Source organism: Pan paniscus, chromosome 11, assembly GCF_029289425.2.
Source record: "Pan paniscus chromosome 11, NHGRI_mPanPan1-v2.0_pri, whole genome shotgun sequence".
Lineage (NCBI taxonomy): Eukaryota > Metazoa > Chordata > Mammalia > Primates > Hominidae > Pan > Pan paniscus.
Genome location: NC_073260.2, coordinates 112240368 through 112260175, shown reverse-complemented (window position 1 = coordinate 112260175; position 19808 = coordinate 112240368). Strand labels below are relative to the sequence as shown.

General features: G+C 36.2%; 1 protein-coding gene and 1 pseudogene across 2 annotated transcripts in view; both read left to right on the top strand.

Annotated features, from left to right (window-relative positions):
• Positions 1-19808, top strand: part of TYRP1 (tyrosinase related protein 1) — a 1170479-nt gene that overhangs the window by 735478 nt on the left and 415193 nt on the right. The gene's annotated exons all lie outside the window — the stretch shown is intronic.
• LOC100992100 (JNK1/MAPK8-associated membrane protein-like) lies at positions 11055-11973 on the top strand (annotated as a pseudogene).

Here is a 19808-nt window from a genome sequence, read left to right as displayed (position 1 = left end):
AAAGGGTTTTGTGCATTCCAGTGGAAAAAAAAATAAAAAGCAGATCTCTGTAGATATATCCTAGGGCTGAAAAATGTTTGAATTTCAACAAGCAGAAAAACAATCCTGAAGGCATTTATAAAGAAAAAAAAATAGGTTAGCTACAAATAAAAAAAAAAAAGACTGCTTTCAGAAGTCTGTTTCTTGATATGAAACACAAAGAGGACACTGGAATTTTGAGGGGTAAAGTTTAGGATCTAAGAGGTCCCTGCCTGAACAAGTTGTCATTCATATGTAAAAAACTCAGAGAAAAATGCTCAGTTACACAAGGACTCTGGAAATACTCTCCCCTTTGTAAGAAGATTATTGCAAGAGCTAATGTAACTGACAAAATGTCAAACAAAATGAAGTATCTGAGTGGGAAAGCTGTTGTGACAGAGTAGGCTTAAAACAATGGATTGAGAACCTGAATTAATGTGAACTATCTCTCCATGTTTAAAGGGCAGTGACATGAAGTTAACCTGCTTTGGCTCTTAGACCTTTTCCTGGTTCTCCCAGATTAGTATTTTCATGGTTTTCTGCAGCTCTATGATGGCAGTTCGGCAACAAGCTCAAAATATATGATAGGTAGATAGATAGATAGATAGATAGATAGATAGATAGATAGATAGATAGATAGATAGATTAGATTAGATTAGATTAGATAGATAGGTAGATAGATTAGATAGATAGATAGATAGATAGATTTAGTAAGGCATTTAATTTCCTTATCTGAGTACTAAACTAGGCTCTCAACTATGTGAATTCCCATTTTTACTTTGAATGTTTATAAGAAATTCTTCTTTGTATGCATCATATATTAACTAAGGTTTCAAATCATCAGGATCCTTGAATTCATATAGGGGCTTTAAAACACTATTTATTTGATAGGTATCAAGTGCCAGGAAATCAATGGACCAGACCTCTAAAAACTGCCCTCCATGAAAACAATTATTTTTCACTTGGATTTGAAAGTTTTTGAAACTGTAGATGCTCTCCATTAGTCCTTCTTGATGATGTTAATCATGTCTGGAATGAGATGTATGTTGTTTGGTGAAGGCTGGTAGTTGGAGAGAGGAGGCTGACAGTGGGGAAGACTGAGCAATCTATATGCAGTATAAGGTGAAAATACATACACATGCATTGTACAATTTTGCTTCTTGCTATTGAGTGTGAGAACTGGAATGGTCCTATGTCATTGCCAGACATCATAAGAACAATGAATTTTCCTGAAGTTCTCTAGCCATATTGATCACTATTCTTCTGTCATTCACTAGAATGCAGAACACATCACGACTATTAATGTAGCAGTGAATGGTCTGGCATTGGGTGAGGGAGGTAAAAGAAGTAAATGGTATAAAATGACTGACAATGAGTACTAAAAGTGCATATGAAAATTACTGTATCATTTATGTGCAAAATAAAATTTACTTATTGATTATAAACTGAATGGAAAAATAATTTTAAAGATTTCAAAGGGTATATAAAATTCTAGAATTCAAATTAATAAAATTCTCATAATCTAGGTCTATAATTGACTAGACCTGTGTTAACTTAGACTTAGAAATAAGGAAGGTATTAGCAGAAGAAATAAGGCTAAGTACATTATTTTGAAAAAGATAACTTTACATTGTCTTTAATCATTAGTGATACATAGATATAAGTTTGTATTTAATATACTGAAAGACAGTTATGGCTAGTTTACAAAACATTTGTAACTTTCACATAACCTACATGAAACAGCAGAAAACAAAACATAGTTTCTCTGAAGAAAGTCAGAAGAGAAGGAAGTGGGAAAAATAGTATAAGATGAGAAAAATGATTGACAAACCACTTGTGACTATTAAAAATAAATGTAAAAGGGTTGACAATGTTGGAATTTTCCCCAGTCCTGTGCTCCTGGAAAATAGCACCAGTTAAGAAATCCCTGATCATTTTATGAAAATGGTTTATAGCAAAGAACCACCTTTCCCCACATAACTTAGATAACTTAGACTAAGTTATCTTTCCCCATACAATTTAGATAACGGTATGACCCCCTTGTCGTCCATGACAAGGCCAGATATAGACCCTTTAAATTCCCATTGTTTATCTCATAAATGATTAGCTGAACTATTTATCCTCAAAACTATCTAGACATACATATAAATATGCACTGGTTGGTTAAAAACCACCTGTCACCTGTAAAAGCACACCACCTATAACTTCTCTGTTCCCCTCTATAAAGTCTAAGGCTAAACCAACTTGTGAGACACCCTGATCTTTGGATCTGGGGTTCTATTCCTGTTGCAGCAGCCTGAATAAGATCAAGTCCCATTAGTTGCTTGTTTTTTGTCTTTGTATTGTGCTGTAACCTGGATGGGACTGGAAGTCCACCTCTGGACCCCCATCTTCTCCCCTCAGTCACTGAGGCCTCTCCAGCTAGTTGTGCCCCACAATTTGGGCATCCCACAATGAAACCAGTGCCTGAGTCCTGTGCTCCGGACATTGTTCATGACAACATGGTAAAGATTAGATGATAATTCTTTGTTTTACTGCTCTTTTGGTTTGGTTGCCAGCTTTTGTTTAACCTTATTACTACAGGAAACTCCAATGCACACCTTGACCCCCTTCAAAATCCCTGTGAATTATGTGTTTTGCCATTATAGCAACGATTCAGTTCATTATCTCCATTTGGCATAGTTTTACTAAGGATTGTGTCTCTCACCACCAGTTAACTCCTCCTGCTCCTTCTTTATCTTCAGCAAACTCACACAATTTCCTCACTCGAAACCATCCTTGAATACCATCACTGCCATTTTTCTTACCAACTATTCCTCCTTATTCTGTGTCTTTCTTTGTTCACTTTTGGACCTTACTCCTCCTCTTTACCCTATGCTGGTTCCATTAAATTCCCCTGCTTCCCAGTTTTCCATTCCAACCCATATTACTGGCTTTTCCCTACCTGTAATGAAAAATCAATGACCTGAATACCCGTATGAACAAGTACACTTTAAGCCTTTGTCTCGCTTAGATTGACATAGTACTGTCAAAGACTTTAAAGACACCTGTAACAACAGGGAAGAATTTAGTGACAATTCAGTCTGGTTAACAGCACATGTTCTCCCAGGCTCCACTGATTTATATCCACTTGTGCAGCGCTTGTGGGCCTGGGAAATGGACTATCAAAAGAGTCAGAACAGTCCTGAGGCTTACATGCAGGCTAAAGCCATAGGAGGAACAACTTACTAGACAAAGATGCAAAATGTCATAAGATGGAGAGATGAATCCAGCGTTAATTACATATATAGATTAGAATATGTTTCAAAGGGCTGGGCCTGGTGGCTCATGCCTGTAATCCCAGCACTTTGGGAGGCCTAGGCGGGTGGATCACGAGGTCAGGAGATCAAGACCATCCTGGCTAATACGGTAAAGCCCCGTTTCTCCTAAAAATACAAATATTGGCTGGACGTGGTGGCGGGCGCCTGTAGTCCCAGCTACTCGGGAGGCTGAGGCAGGAGAATGGTGCGAACCTGGGAGGCGGAGCTTGCAGTGAGCCAAGATCGCACCACTGCACTCCAGCCTAGGAGACAGAGTGAGAGGTCTGTCTCAAAAAAAAAAAAAAAAAAAAAAAAGTTTGAAATAACTACTCTGTTGTTCTTGAGGGCTGAATTACCTCTGCCATTGGTGTTAGGTTTCTTAAGATCTTACAACAAAAATTACAGATATCATTTTAAAACGTAATGTAAAGTGGTAGAAGACTACTATCTCTGAAATACACACTAGCTCAAAACCCTAAGGGCTCCATTGCAGAAAAAGCCAAATCAATGCAATGCAAAATCATGGCTTTATAATTCAAACAATTAGAAGAAAAGGTGCTAGAACAATCTGCTCCCTAAAAAAATCATTTTATGTAGGGACACTTGCAGATAGTATAAAGAAACATAGAACCTGGCCTTAAGATGCAAAAGGGAGCAAGAATCAAAAATTCATCTGTCCAGTGATATTCCTTCACACAACCATTACCCTTGTGCAAAAGGAGATGCAAAAATCATCCCATGAATGGATTCCCGTTCATCTTCCCAGTGAACACAAAAGCAAACTTTCCTCCTATTCTCCACCCACCCTCACTTGGAGCAGGCAAACCATTCCTGTGGTGGGACTCGATCTACCTTATGACTTGAGTTTGTCTAAACAATCTTTTGTCTCAGTAGGACTTCTCATTAACCTGTAGAGTTTTATGCTTAATTTCACTCATCCAGTAAACCTAGGAAAATATATTATTTCCAATTGGAATATCAGTATTCTTTGTTTTCTTCAACTTCCCTGACTCTATACCTATGCTCCTTTGCACTTGAATGATTCTTATTAGCCATGAGGCAATGCTTGCTCTTGTCAACACATTCTATCCATCCCTTTAGTGAAGCAGTCCTCAACCTTTTTGACACCAGGGACAGGTTTCATCGAAGACAATTTTTCCATGGGGGACATGATTTCGGGATGAAACTGTAACACCTTAAATCATCAGGCATTAGTTTCTCAAAAGGAGTGCACAACCTAGATCCCTCACATGCACAGTTCACAATAGGGTTCGTGCTCCTGTGGGAATCTAATGCCAATGCTGATCTGGCAGGAGGTGGAGCTCAGGCGGTAATGCTCACTAGCCTGCTGTTCACCTCCTGCTGTGTGGCCTGGTTCCTAACAGCCCACAGACTGGTACTGGTCCACAGCCTGGGGTTTGGGGACCCCTACTTTAGTGGAAACAAAGGGGGTTCAGGACAACTGCAGGAATATCCATAAAAAAGAAACCCAAATCCCTACTCCATTAGGGTCTTTACTCAGGGAATTAGTAATTATCCCTCAAAGCTAATGAAACTCCTTGGCTGACAAATGTGTTAACATAGCTGCTTTACCAAGTATTCTTCCCCTTTTCAATCTCCTTTAGAGTCAGCAACTCAGTTAAATTTAAGAGATAACAATTGCTGGCACCTGAGGCTGAAAAAACTAATTGGAAACAGGCTGAATTTTTTTTTTAATTCAGATAGTCTTTGGAGACACCTAGACAGCTGCCTGATTCCTCCTCTGTCCTTCGTCTGCAATGCAGTTCAGTCTCCATAGTAATATGCTAAGGCACAGAAAAAAAGTCTCCTTCACAAGTATTGGTGTAGATGGTGCAGCAGTCATTCTAAGCAGGTAATCTCAACTTGCTCCATTTAACAGAAACATAATCCTGCCAAAAATATAAAGGTGGGCAAGAACAAGAGCTCTTTTTTATGAATGAGTGAACCAAAATTTTAGAATGGAAGCTATAAGCTCTCAATTTCTATCTCTGTGTGTTCACATGTGAGTGTATGTGTTCTGTGAAAGGGACATATATGCAAGTCAGCCCCCAAATGCAGAAGAAACCAAGACATCAAAGAACAAGGCAGACAAATCCAGTTTATCAGTAAAGTGTGAGTTATTTAGGAACTAACAAAGGGAAGCACGGTCTTGGGTGGCAAGACAGGTAGATCTCCACAGCATTACTTTCCAAACTCAGGGCTTATATACCATGGGGAGAAGGGGAACAGGCTCTATAGAGTCTACTAAAGGTAACTCCAGAACAGGCAAGAATGCTATGTGCATCATATGCTATAATTTGTGCAATAACAGCAAGGTTGTATTGATTTAAAGGCAAGATTTATAGTGAGTACGATTCTTATACTAAGGACAGTAAATAAAGTAGGAATAAGGAGGCACTCATGGAACTGGGGTTACTGAGAAGTCTACATGGTGAATTAGCATCCAGAATGGAGTAACTTTTATCTCTATAGTGTGCACGAATGTATGTAGGTTATATATGTGTAATATTATCCAGCCTTCAAATGGTATTACCAAATTATATTATAAATCCCTAAAAGGAGATCTATTCTGACTAGTTTACAGATAAATAAGCACTTATATAAACTGAATATTCTTAAGATTCTCAGAAATTAAGGAAATTGAATTTATAATACTTTCCGTGTGGAAAAAAGTATTCTTATAGAAACTAGTAATCTCAATGTTTAGTAGTTTCTATAAACTCAAATGTTTCTAACTCGAGTGTTTCAAGAATTCAAGTTCACATAATTTAGGTAAGTCTTTGGCAGCAAGACTCATTTAATATTGTTCTTTTATCAAAAACAGGGGATGTCTTCTGAGTTATTTGTGTTAACGCATGTTTTTATTCTACTTGGGCATGTTGACCCTAAACTTGTACAGGTTTACTCATGAAATAAGCTTGCATTACATATAATAGATGTCTAAGATGATTATGAACTGTTTAATCAAATTGAATCATTATTCTGACAAACTTTAATTCAACAGTTATTCTGTTTTGTAGCATGACAATTGGTTTGAAGATATTTTCTAAGATATTTAGTAACTTAAAACCTTAGACTTACGTTAAATTAAGTTACATAATGGGAAGTCATTAAATGTCTAGATTATTTCTAGTAAAAAAGGATACTGAAGCATAATTATGAGCTTATATACTTTTTTCTCTTATTTTGATGGTGCAGAGAGACTGTATACATATCTGAAGGAAGTGTATGGCTATAAAAAGTTGTAATATGTAAGTTGTAAGACTAGCTCTGCTAGTCTGTTACAAAATGCTGGTATATAAAAAATAGTTCATAACTTATCCACCTCATAGATTTCCTGGGAAGTAGAAGCTACTGTGGTTAAAAATTATAACCAATGTAGGTACGAGAGACTTTATTAGGAGCGATTGTGGCCAAGAGGAGCAATTTTATATGCAATGCATGGAAAAATAGGACAACTTTGTTCTAAAGTAAAATGACTGGTTTGTCCAGAATAAGAAAGAGGAGAGTGTGTGAAAAAAACCAAATGGATATAGAAAGTTGTAGAAGGTTCATGGAAAAAGAATTTCATATGTCAGGCTAAGGCTTGATGGATTTATTTAAGGTTGTTTAAGAAGAGCTTTGTATTAAAATTAGAGTGATACGAAATTAGATTTGATATTCTTTCTGTAAAAATGACAAAATTTACATGGATTATTGGTCTCCTCTTAAGAGTTTTGAAAAGGTTTTTCTTTACCTTCTGAGTAATCTGACAAAAATACAAAGATACTGTGTCTTAACAGAATAGTTAACTGTGTTGTGTGTTGACTTTATCATGTCCTTCATTAGTTAAAAGAACAAAGTCTTCCTACTTTTGATCAAATTTCATGATAATTTCTAACATTTTGCTGTCCGCAAATCAAATTCTAAATGATATGTTTTGCATCTAAAACTGTCTTTAGGATTTCATGGGGTGCATGGAAAATCACAAAGAATTTATTTTTTCACTTTATTAAGGAGAAATGCTAAAAATACTTAGGTTTATTTCACATTTTGAATTACATAGGAAGCATTGTAAAATCAGAAGGATGCTTAGCCTTCCCTAGGTTAAATCAATATGGGTAATATATTATTGTTATAAAAATTCCAGAAACTACATGCTGTGTGGTAAATTCCCAGGAAATCACCAATATCTTTACTGCATATATTTTTTTCTAGTTATGAGAGTCCCAGTACTGCTTTGCCTGATTTTAGACAAAAACAATATGGTATTTTTCAGTCATAATTTCAGTAAATTTTTAAAAATATTAACCTGATTGTAATTTTATTTGTTTAACAAATTAAAGAATTCAAAATCCAGTAAGTTCTAGGGCAGTGGTTCAATTGAGGATTCATATCATTTAACCTATAAAGTTTAATTCATATGTTTAGGACTTACTCCAGGCTTACAGAATCTTTTTTACTTTATAATCTTGATATATTCTAACTTGATATAATCTTGATACATTCTAATTTATAATCTTTATATAATCTTTATAATCTTGATATACCACATTTGGTATATTCATGGTACATTAAATTTAGGGAAATTTGATGTTATATCTGAATATTGTTTTTTCTATAAAGATATGGCCATCCATTTTCATATATTAGATTTGTATTCAGTCTTTGAAAATAGGCTTTCTCATTGTGTTTGCAGATATTTTATCTAAAACTTTTTTGCATTGACTATTTTGTTTTCCATGCCATAGAAACAACCATATATCCTTATTAGTTGAATTTTTTTGTGTAATTAACTCACATCAGATCTTTCACTTCTAAAAATTATTAGTAATAACTTGACCACAGACGCTTTAATCTACAAGTTGATTTATTTTACTCTGATCCCTCCTTGAAAGTCCTTGCAAATCTGTCTTAGAGATCCAGGACTCTATGTCAGGTATATGTTTCTTATGGCATTGCTTAAAATACATTGAAATCATACCAATGAATTGAATCAGGATTTCCAGCTCCAGTGAAGAAGCAGGTGTGTTCAGAAAACTGCTAATCTAAGATCAAGGAAATTAAAAATTAATTACATATGAATGAATGAATGAATGAATGAAGAATAATTATGGGCTCTGCATGGGATATTGCTAATATGTTAATATTCTATTTTCTGGATATTAATAATCCCTTTATATTTTCTCTTAATTGAACTATAATTCATACCAAGTTATTAAACTGTGCTTTTATAGACAAATGAAACATTCATTTTTTTCCTTCCTTCCTGACCCCTCTGGAATTCAGAAACTTATCAAGTAGTCTCATTTTCATGGCAATATAATTATTTTCATAGGATCAATAAGAATATACTCTTCTTATTAACAATATATAATTAGAAAAATAGATTACGCAACCCAGGTATTTACTGGAATATTTTATTCGAGAATGATACTCATTTCATCAGATTGCCCAGACACTTGTATGGAGTGACCAAGTTGGCCGTAACATTTCTTTCCACTTGACTCAACTGTAGGCTGACGTTTTCCTGACTCTAGGCTCCTGGTTTCTATATTCTTAGAGCATTGTCTTTATAAAAACTTATGTTGAGATTCAAAAGATGATATCCAAAAGACTGGCACTTTGACATGCTGAGAAGCCTTAGAAGCTGCCTCAGCATCAAGGTCCCTCTAACCTAGTCTTATTCTCCTACTCCGAGAGCAGGAAGGGACTCTAGAATATTCTTATCTCCACCCACTGAGGAATGCTAACACACCTGGATGAACGTTTACACAAGATAATGCCTGCCTCTTGGGGCTCATTCAAGTTCCAAAGACAATCCTTTGCAACTACCCTTCTGTCTCCTGAGTCCTTATATTCTCCCTAATAATTATTTACTAGGTGGCCAGTCTGAAAGGGCTAAGAACACTGGGATACATAAGATATTAAGCAGCCCACTCTCACTTTGAATGAATCAAACTCTCAGGGAGTTTCTCTTAATAACTCCCATGCAAAAGGGGCTTTGCTTGTCTCAATCCTTGTTGCCTGGTTAGTTCTGGGAAAGTTTAATTCCAGGAGGGACTACCTGGTGTCACAGATTAACAGGGCTGACTGGTGGTCCCTCACAAACTTATGGGATACTGGAGGCACTGTACCTGCAAATACCATCCTTACCCATCTGTGGCAACCAGAGTCTTGCTATCTCAGCCTATTTCTTGGAGTAAATTTTTGGGGGGATCAGAAGGGACTGCATATTCTGTACCCACTTTATAAATGACACTTAAATCCATGGTATTCTAAGCCTGGAATGAATACCACATCTGCGGCTTTCTATGAAAAAAGAAAAAAAAAAAAAAAAGCTTATTTTTGAGTTTCCTATGGAATAAACAAATTGGCTGTATTTAAAAGAAAAAAAATACTTGGAGCACTCTCAGCTTAAGCAACTGCTTATAGGACCTATGAAAAGAGAGAAAAGAAAGATATAGCCTTAGAAATTCCCTCGGCAAACCAAAACCAAAACTACAACTCAATGAAGAAAAATACCCAGAACTCAGATTTAAAACAGAATTAATTGAAATCCTGCCTGCTTTGGATGCTCTTTGGTGTTTACGAAGAAGACACTCCAGCCTGTACTCTAGTGGCTAAGATGGCCAAGATGACCACACTTTCACTGATGTGGCCAGGGTTTGATTTCCAGTCTGAGAACTAGTCCCTTGAAAATGTAAATCTTCTAACTCAAAATGTTTTTAAGAAAATAAATATTCATTAAAAAATCGTGGTACTCATTTGTTTCGTAATCCTTTCTATGCTTGTAGATTTTATTTTGTGTTTTACTATTTTTTAAATCTTCCTCTGTGGGGCACTCAAGTTGTAGTAGGCCTTTGTGCGCAGGTGGTCAGCTGAGAAGCTGACACCTTAGGAAATACCGCAGATGAGAACACATGAACACTGTGGGGAACAACACACACTGGGGCCTTTTGGAGGGTGGAGGGTGGGAGAAGGGAGAGTATCAGTAAAAATAAGTAATAGGTACTAGGCTTAATACCTGGGTGATGAAATAATCTGTACAACAAATCCCCATGACACTGTTAACCTATGTAACGAACCTGCACTTGTGCCCCTGAACTTAAAATAAAAATATAAAAAAGAAAGAAATATGGGTTGTATTTCATTTGCAGCTAGTGAAACTTCCTAATTTATGAGCTGTCTTTGGGAGTGGTCTGGATCTTGAGAGTTTTGGAGCTTTTGCTCCCTCTTTGGAGGCATTGTTTAAAGCCATAAAGGGCTTCTTGGTTTTAGTTTTATGTGTGACTGTTTTTGTTTTCAGTCATCTGTTTAAGCATACCTTTGATTTAAAACTTTGGTATATATCTACAGTGTGATAGTTTTCAGTTTGCCTTGTTTCTTCTACTGGGCCAGAGAAACAGCCTCGCTCCATCACTGGAAATTGACCCTGTGAGAGGAGGGGGAGGGCGCCTCACAGGTGACAAGGGGAGGCACAGTTCTGCAGCAGCCATTCTCTGGGCTTCAGTGAAAGGCCAACTGCTCCTAAGATGGAAAGCTTGCTACTTCTGTATTTAAAAGGATTTTTAAAAAGCAGTTCTTTGATCTGCTTCATTAGAAGTAGATCTAATTAAGATCTAATCTAAAAAGTCGACTTAATTAGAAGGTGATATTCAGATGGCCTGAATGTCCGGATGCTGTGGCCAGTTGTGCTGATCACAGAGCTTCCTGGGGGAAACCTACAGGTGGCCAATGGCATGTCTTGGACTTTTTCATGGGAAGATCTTATTTAAAAATGGATCAACTGAAATATCTAGAGAATGTGACTTGTGCCAAAGAGGGACAGAGAACAAAAGCACAGAAATATTGTCAGCTTTGCATGGTGTCTCCAGAACTTCACAATTATCTCTACGTTGAATTTATTGCTACTCTTCCTCTTGTTTTACGTTGGTTCTTTATTTAATGTTAAATGGGGAAAAAAAAGTTCTAGTGTACTTTTTCAACATATCATTAGATTCTTTGAATCCAGTATGGCAGCTGTTGTCACCCTACTTGTGAGTAATGCAACTGGTGTTCTTTATATCTGTTCGTTCATGTCGAGTGTTGACACTTTCAGATTGGTACACGTTGCTTTGCAACCCAAGTCCAGATTGTGTTACCACAGTGCGCAGTACTCAGGAAGCTGGCTACCCACTACATATCATTGTATTTATCTATTATCCATTCTGCTTGGTATTAATGATGCTGCTCCCAACTTTCTGGTGAAGAAGATTGCATGTGAGTTAGGGAAGTCTGATTTAAAAGTATTTATGCAGCACTTTACTTTTTCCTAATATTATCCATGCTTCAGGTGGTTGGTGGAGGCCTTTTATATTATGCCTTCCCATACATTATATTAGTGTCATCTTTGGTTACTCTAGATGTGTATGTATCGGCTTCTGAAATAGAGAACTACTATGATCTTCTGGTCAGAAAGAAAAGACGTATTCTCTTCAGCCACTGGTTACTTCATGCCCGTAGAAAAACAAAAATCTTCATTTCCAGAGTGAATAAACTTGAGCAATGTTTGCCCCTTTGGACTTTGGCACCTACACTATCCATTTATTCCTTGTTCACTGCAAAATGTACCGAACTTTCACAGATACTCTCAGAAGGAGCCAGTAGACACTGATATGGTTTGACTCTGTGTCCCCACCCAAATCTCACGTTGAATTGTAATCCTCAACATTTGGGGAGGGACTTGGTGGAAGGTGATTAGATCATAGCAGCAGTTTTGCCCTTGCTATTCTCATGATAGTAAGTTCTCATGAGATCTCGTTGTTTAAAAGTGTGTAGCACTTCCCGCTTCACTCTTTCTCTCCTGCCACCATTAGAAGATGTGCTTGCTTCCCCTTCACCCTTCCATCATGATTATAGGTTTCCTGAGGCCTCCCAGCCATACCTCCTGTACAGCCTGTGGAGTTGTGAGTTAATTAAACCTTTTTTCTTTATAAATTTCCCAGTCTCAGGCAGTTCTTTATAGAAGTGTGAGAATGGGCTAATACAGACACTGCATGTAAAAATGCAAAATGCCAAAAAACCCTAAAAAGTGTTCCTAATTTAAAAAGTAAATAAACGTAAAAAAAGAATTAATGATATTCTGCCATACATAGGAACAAGATTGTCGATATATCTTAATGTTTGGACTTTTTCTGTTTTTTTGTTGGTTTGTTTTGTTTTGTTTTTGTTTTACTTAACAGACTTTATGGATGGACTTATAGACTTGAAAAATACAAAATACCATAATATTCTGTTAAACAGCATAATATTATCTATTACATTAGTAACCCATTAGGAATTACTTGCTTCTCTTAACTGTTCAGTTATTCTTTAGAGAAAAATTGTTTCTACGTACCTAGCAATGTGTTGTTCCCATTTTATTAAGAAAAACTTTAACAAATATGGTCTGATATCGTTAGCAGTGGCATAATTGTGCATATCTTTTCTATTTGTTTTTCACCAATAATAAATTATAAAGATAGATATACTGTCGGGTCTGATTGCAAACATATACATGAAGTGTATTTTTTTGTTATCTGTTTATTTTCACCAATCCAGTATTTTAATATATTATAAAAATTAAGCATATTTCACATATAAGTTTTCTGTTTATAGTTTAATTTTATTGTTCCTACAAAGAAAATAAATAGTAGAAAGCTTAACTACAAAGAAAGCTGGTTTCCCTTTAATTTAAAAAAAAAAAGCTCCATTACAGATTTAATCTTATTACTCATAATTTGTCTGCTTTCTGTTTCTTCTTAATTCAGTTTCATTAGGTTGTATATGTCCAGGAATTTATTTAATTTCACAAGGTTTTATAATTTGTTGGCACATAGTTGTTCATAATAGTCTCTAATGATCTTTTGTATTTCTGTAATATCAGTTGTAATGTCTCCTCTTTTATTTTTGGTTTTATTTACTTGAGTCTGTTTTTTTTCTTAGTTAATCTAGCTAAAGGATTGTCAATTTTGTTTATGTTTTCAAAAAACCAAACTTTGTTGATGTTTGCATTGATTTCTTAGTCTCAATTTTATTTATTTCTGGTCTAATTTTTATTGTTTCTTTTCTTCCATTAATTTTGGTAGATTTAATTAACTTCCTCTCCCACTCTGAAGGTCAAGTTTTGTTACCTACCTACAAATTGAACTAGATCCTGTCATACTGCAAAAATGTAAACATTGTGGAAATAAAGATCACCACAATGAGAACAAAGGCTATTTATTTAGAGCTTGTTATATCAGAGTTTACTGTAACAAAGGATAAAGACTGTCATTTGGATTTACCAGAGACTCAAAGGCAGGCAAATGAATAGGGAAGCTTTATAATGAAAGAAAGAAAAGCTTTTGGTATATCCTGATTGTAGGCTGTTAACATGGGGAAAATGTAGTGGGGGCTAACTAGAGGGACATCCTTTATCATTCATGAGGAGTGCATATTTCCTTTCTCTGGTTGGTCCTAAATTAAAAGCAAGAACAGAAAATTGGGGAAACTTAAAATTATTAATCAAGTCCTTCTCTCTCTTTGGACCAGGTTTTATGAAAGCTATTGGTTTGGATTTCTGGAATGATTGTTAGAGATACTAGTCTGATTTCCATAAGTCTGATTTATCAATAGTAGGCTGGTTTTCTGGGCTGGTTACTGCAGAGAGCCTGTTTGCCACAGATTATGGGTCATATTGATGGCAGCAGCCGCTCCAGACAGCCTGCCACTGCCATTAAACCAGTGGCAGCAGTGGGGAGCAGCTGGGCATGCATGCTCCATGTAGCCTGTGGGAGCTGGGGACAAGTGGGAGCCCCACCCCTTCTGAATTGGGGTGGGAGCTCCCCAGATGCAGTGCAGCTGCCCAAACCACGGCTGCAGACCTGGTCCTCCCAATCCACAGATCAGGCAGGAGCCCTGCCCCACTGGACACAACTGCAGCTGCCCAAACCATGGCTGTAGGGTCAGGCATCCCTGCACTATCTGGGGCCCGGGAAGGCCCCCACCCCTGCCCTTGCAGGTTCAGAAGTGCGTGCTCCCACTGTCTGGCCTTTCCTGGCTGTTGGCGCCTTCTCCAATTTTGAAGCAAAGTCGAGCCAAGCCTGGCACCATGAATGGCAGTAGGAGGCAGCCAGATTCCTGGGTGGAAGGGATGGGTCCTCAGTGATGCCCCACCTTCAGGCCAGAGAAGTCCCACCTGTCAGGCCCCAGGCTCAGCCAGAGCAGAGGAGAGAATGGAGAGATGATCAGCTGCAGAGAGGCGCTACCCTCTAACTCTCCATTGCGTCCTCTCTCCTGAGAGCTGAGCACTAGATGGGACAACCTGCCTATAGAGAGGAGCTACCCACTGTGGGTCTCCCCTAAGCTGTTGTAACACTCAATAAAGCTCTTCATCTTGCTCACGCTCCACTTGTCTGTGTACCTCATTCTTCCTCATTCTTCCTGGATTCAGGACAACAACTTGGGCAAAGGTGCCAGCAGCCACAGAGGTTTCTGGACAGAAAAGCAACATCCCAAAGATCCCATAACAATAGTTCTATTTTTATATATGGCATGGCCATTGTTTGTTTGTATATTCAGTCTTTCAACCCATACCAAATTTTCAAGTTTTTCAGTTTTCTTTAGTATCTTGTATCATTTTCCAAACTAACATTTCCTGGTTTTCTCATTTCTAAACTTGACTACACTGAAATCTAAAATCTGATACCTAGATCCTTATGAGAACTCTACTTTGCCTTATAGCAGGCCTTTTCCCCCAGGATCTGAAGAAGACTGTAAACTAAAGCCAGATGACTTGATATTATAAGGTTAAATGTAATTTTTCCCTCAGGCCAAAAGGAAAAGGGAACTCCTCAACTATAGCATTTTCTTTAGAAAATTTAAATTTTTAAATATGTTCACTATTGTTTTGAGATGTGTTTCTATATTTTAAAAGATCCATAAGTTTTTATGCTGCTGTCTCCAAGTTATAACTTCCTGCTATTTGTAAAGATAGAAAAATCTTTGTATTTCTTTTGGGTAAAGAGAATTAGCATATATGTAATACATTGCATCTTTGTTGCTTATAAAAAGATGATATTTATTTATGTTTTCTACAATATCTTTAATAAGTTTTCTGTGATGTGTATCACAATATGTCTTGATGCTTATTCAATAGTAACACTGATTTGTTTTGTCTATTTGTTTAAGAAATTTGGTTAAAAGGAGATTTTATTTTATTTTACAAAGGAGAAAGCAAAATTTCTTTTCTTTCCCTTCTTAGGTTCTTTTGAGGCACAGTCCTGAAAAGAAAAGAAATATTAGCAAAGGGAAACAAGCAGTTTTAGTTTATAACGCATACTGTACTCATCACATAGGACAGGCCCCTGTTCAAAAGTATTTCTCTCTCAAGGCAGTGGCTTAGGGCCTTTGCTGAAATAGTACTTTAACAAGGAGCCATAAATCCTACATAGTGACAAGATAAAGGAGAGAGCAGTTCTAGTCTTTTAAAAGGTGGGAAAATTGAGAAGATACTAAAAGTTGTTCCCAGATTGCTCTGATGCTGGCTGGTCCTTCTCTGGACTGATAAGCAAGTGCTGTCTCCAGTAAGAAAGGATTTGTGTCCTGGCATTAGGCAAAAAGAGGCTGAGGCTGACTGTTCCCTGAGCTTCCAGTGTCTTTACCTTAACAACCCTCAACATGTCAGGGGAAAATATTTTGGTTTTCTTCCATTTATTTCCCCAACAATATATACTGTGAAGGACTGATCACCTTAGCAGACCACGCAAGGGCAAGATTTCTCCCTGAATGAGTCACTGGCTGGGACACTAAGAGATTATGGCAAAATCCTCAGATCGTAAATGTCCTTATACGCGTGTCAATCAAGACTGTGGATAATATCATCAAAAGCATAAACATCTTATCTTTAAGAAACTCAGTGAGCAGTACTACAAAATAAAAATGTGTTTATCCCTGACCTCTTAGAATCTGCTGAGCTGGATATCTTCAGGGTTTAACTCTTAGCTCTTTACTTGAATACAGCCGTTTATTTTAATATTGCTTTTTAAAATTGTATGCATCCCTCTTTTAAAATGCTTGGTCTGAAAGATCCTAAAACAACTGAATTTTATGGCTAGCCTTCAATAGATAGTTCAGCTGATTATTTTGCAGGAACAACATCGATAAGAGTCTTCAGAAGATGACTTCTTCTTCTTTTCTTCTTCTTCTTTTTCTTCTTCTCTCTTTTTTTTTTTTTTTTTTTTTTTTGAGAAAGTCTCACTTTGAGACCCAGACTAGAGTGCAGTGGCCCAAACTCAGCTCACTGCAGCTTCAACCTTCCGGGCTCAAGCAATCCTCTTGCCTCAGCCCCTCAATTACCTGAAACTAAAGGCACACACCATTATACCTGGCTGATTTTTTTAATTTATTGTAGAAATGGGGTTTCCTTGTGTTGCCCAGGCTGGTCCTGAACTCCCGAAGTCAAGCGATCTGCCCACCTTAGCCTCCCAAAGTGCTAGGATTACAGGTATGAGCCACTGCGTCCAGCCAGACTGCTTCTTAAACCCTGACTTACCCCACTCAAAATATTAATGATTGCCTCTGAACTGATATTCATTCAACGTGAACAACAGAGGACACTGTCAATGTTTAATTTTACCTGAGCCCTGCCCACCAAGAAAGCAGCAATAGTTAAGAAATCCCTCCACTCTTTCCTTTTCCAGGAAACACATACTGAAAAGAACACCCATATGACTTAGATCAGACTCCCAGATGATCCTCTTTCTGTATCTATGACAAGGCCAGGCACAGCTGATCCAAATTCTCATTTTTTATCTCATAAATAATTGCATACAGTGTTTGTTCCCCCAGAAGTAGCTAAATGAAAGGTTGACATTTTTGGCTGGGTGATTGACTGAGATTCCCTTAATTACAAAAATAAGATTATAGAATTCTACCTATAACTTCTCTATAGCTCCCTATAAATGTTTAAGGTGCAACCACCTTACTGAGACACTCTGGTCTTCAGATATGAGGTGCTTTCCGTATTTTAATAGACTGGATAAAATGGTTGTTCCTACTTGTTTTTTTGTCTTTGATAGGGTTAAACTCTATGATTAAAGATGAAGAGTTTCAGATTGAGGGACTGATTCTTACCTAATCATATAGTGTCAAAAAACTTACTAACAAATTGAAAAAAATGGGCAGAACTATGAGATGACAAAAGAAATATCAAATGTTGAAAAATACAAAAACTATAATGTATAGTAAAAGTTAGACAATCAAAAAATTAACAGATGAATATCTTTCAAAATATTTTTCTACATTTTCATTAGAATATCATACTCAAAGCTTATATTAACTTATTATTTTCTAATTATGGACACTAGATTGATGAATATAAAAGTTTAAATCTTTGGGTACAATGTCTTAAGAAACATAATGAAACCAATATCCTGAAGTAGTTAAAAATTAAACACAAATTTTATCATGCTTAAATTATGAATATAATTAAATTATAGTCATTTAATTTGAAAATATGAGTATTATTTGTGTTTAGATAATTGAGTCACTTTAAAAATTGCTACAATTGTGGCCAGTCTTTTCATAAAAGAAATCCTGTGAAGCAGCCTGAAACGAGAGGACACTGACTTTGATCTAGGATCTTGTTATATTGCTAGAAAATGTTTACAGATGGGATGAACACTGTGATTTTGAATAGCCGTAGGTTTCTTGGAATAGCACATCATTAACTCAGCAATTGCTCCTCCAAATGCCCACAGAAATACGCCGGGAAACCCTTGTTCTCCCAGTGGCTACGGATCATCTTCTTATCTACTGTGTCTAGGAGTGACAAAAATATGAAAAAAACCTTACTTTATTTTATTTATGTATCTTAAGATTTTCTTCATGGTAAACTTAAGTTACAAGAAATAACCTAATCTTTAGTTTCACTTTCAAAAAAATGAAGACCATCAATAGAGTTAAATACGCAAGTAATTATAAAATACATTTTATTATTTGTTTGCTTCTTTTTTAAAAAACGTAAATAACTTTTTCATGATACAGTGACAAAATATTGAATAATTGATAGTATTTCTGGAATACAAATGTATAACCAAAGTAACACATAGAATGGGTATGGTCAAATTTCCAGCTTCTGCATATGTCTGGTAATTTTATTCTATGGTGAATATTGGGGATGCTACTGTTATAATTTTGTTGTTGTCTGCCTTTCAAAAGTTTTAAGTTTGTCTTAGTTAGAAGGTGACAGTTTAATAAACTTAACTTTAAATAATGCTGTTTGAGACTTCTACCTCATGCTTCCTTTTTAAATTTGTATTAGATATCTTTCTCCTTTGGAAAGCAGAATACAATGACATAGGATTACCTGTGCACCTATACAAGTCCAAACTCACTATTTCATTTTTGGAGCAAATAATAATTAATAACCATAATGTTGGCTTTGAAAATATAAATCAACCTATAAACATATCTTGGGAGATTTGATTATATTTAACCAGAGTACAAATTCTAAGAATCTTGCAATATAGAATAAATAGTATACTGGGTAGATATGGGGAATAGGGAATGTTGAAATAATGTTTGGAGTGGATGTGTTGCTCTCTTCATATTCAAAGACAGAAAGCTGGGACACAGTATAAAACCAGCAGTTTGTGAAAAACAGTGATAAGTATATCATGTAAGGCCGTAACAAGAACAGGAATGGAAGAGAGGGAAGTGTCGGTGACATAAATTCTTCAAGTCATAGTGGTAAATAGACTTTGTTTATAACCAACAAAGAAAAAGCTACATATAAAATTATAGTATTTAAAATTGTACTGATAACCATCATCACAGAAGCAGAAATCAAAAATCCTTATTTCCACCACTACCCAAGGACTCATTCCTCAGAGGAGGTGATATCTATTATCTGAAGAAAATCTACAATTTTTGAATACCGCAGTGAATTAATAAAAACAAATCTATGTAGAGATACATCCTGGTAAAATTTCAGAAGCCCCAGGATAAAAAGTTATAAACCTCTATAGAGTAAGGGAAAGAAAATGGAGAGAGAAAAAAGAAAAACATTAATTTACAAGAGTCAGGTTGATACCAGACTTTTAATCACCAAAATCCTGAAGACTAAAATAAAAAGGAGCAATGTTTCAATCTAATGAGTGAAAAATTAATGTCATAGTATTTAATCTTCTTGAGTTATCTAATTGAGTGATATTTTATTGGGAGATATGTTTGTTTCTAAACTGCTAGTTTATTACAAATGAAAAATAGCTTTATACTAAAAAATAATTTTTCTTGTCACTCAAAGCAATTATTGAACAATTCCATTGCTGAAGAATGAAACTTAGGGGGAGGTGGAAGAGAGCTGAAATATTTATAGTGCAACCAAGAAAAAGAGTAAGATGTGAAACAAGAGGTATTTTAAAACAATACAACAGTATTGTGCTAGTACAAGCATGCCAAGAAATAACTGTTAAAAGATTCTTGCAT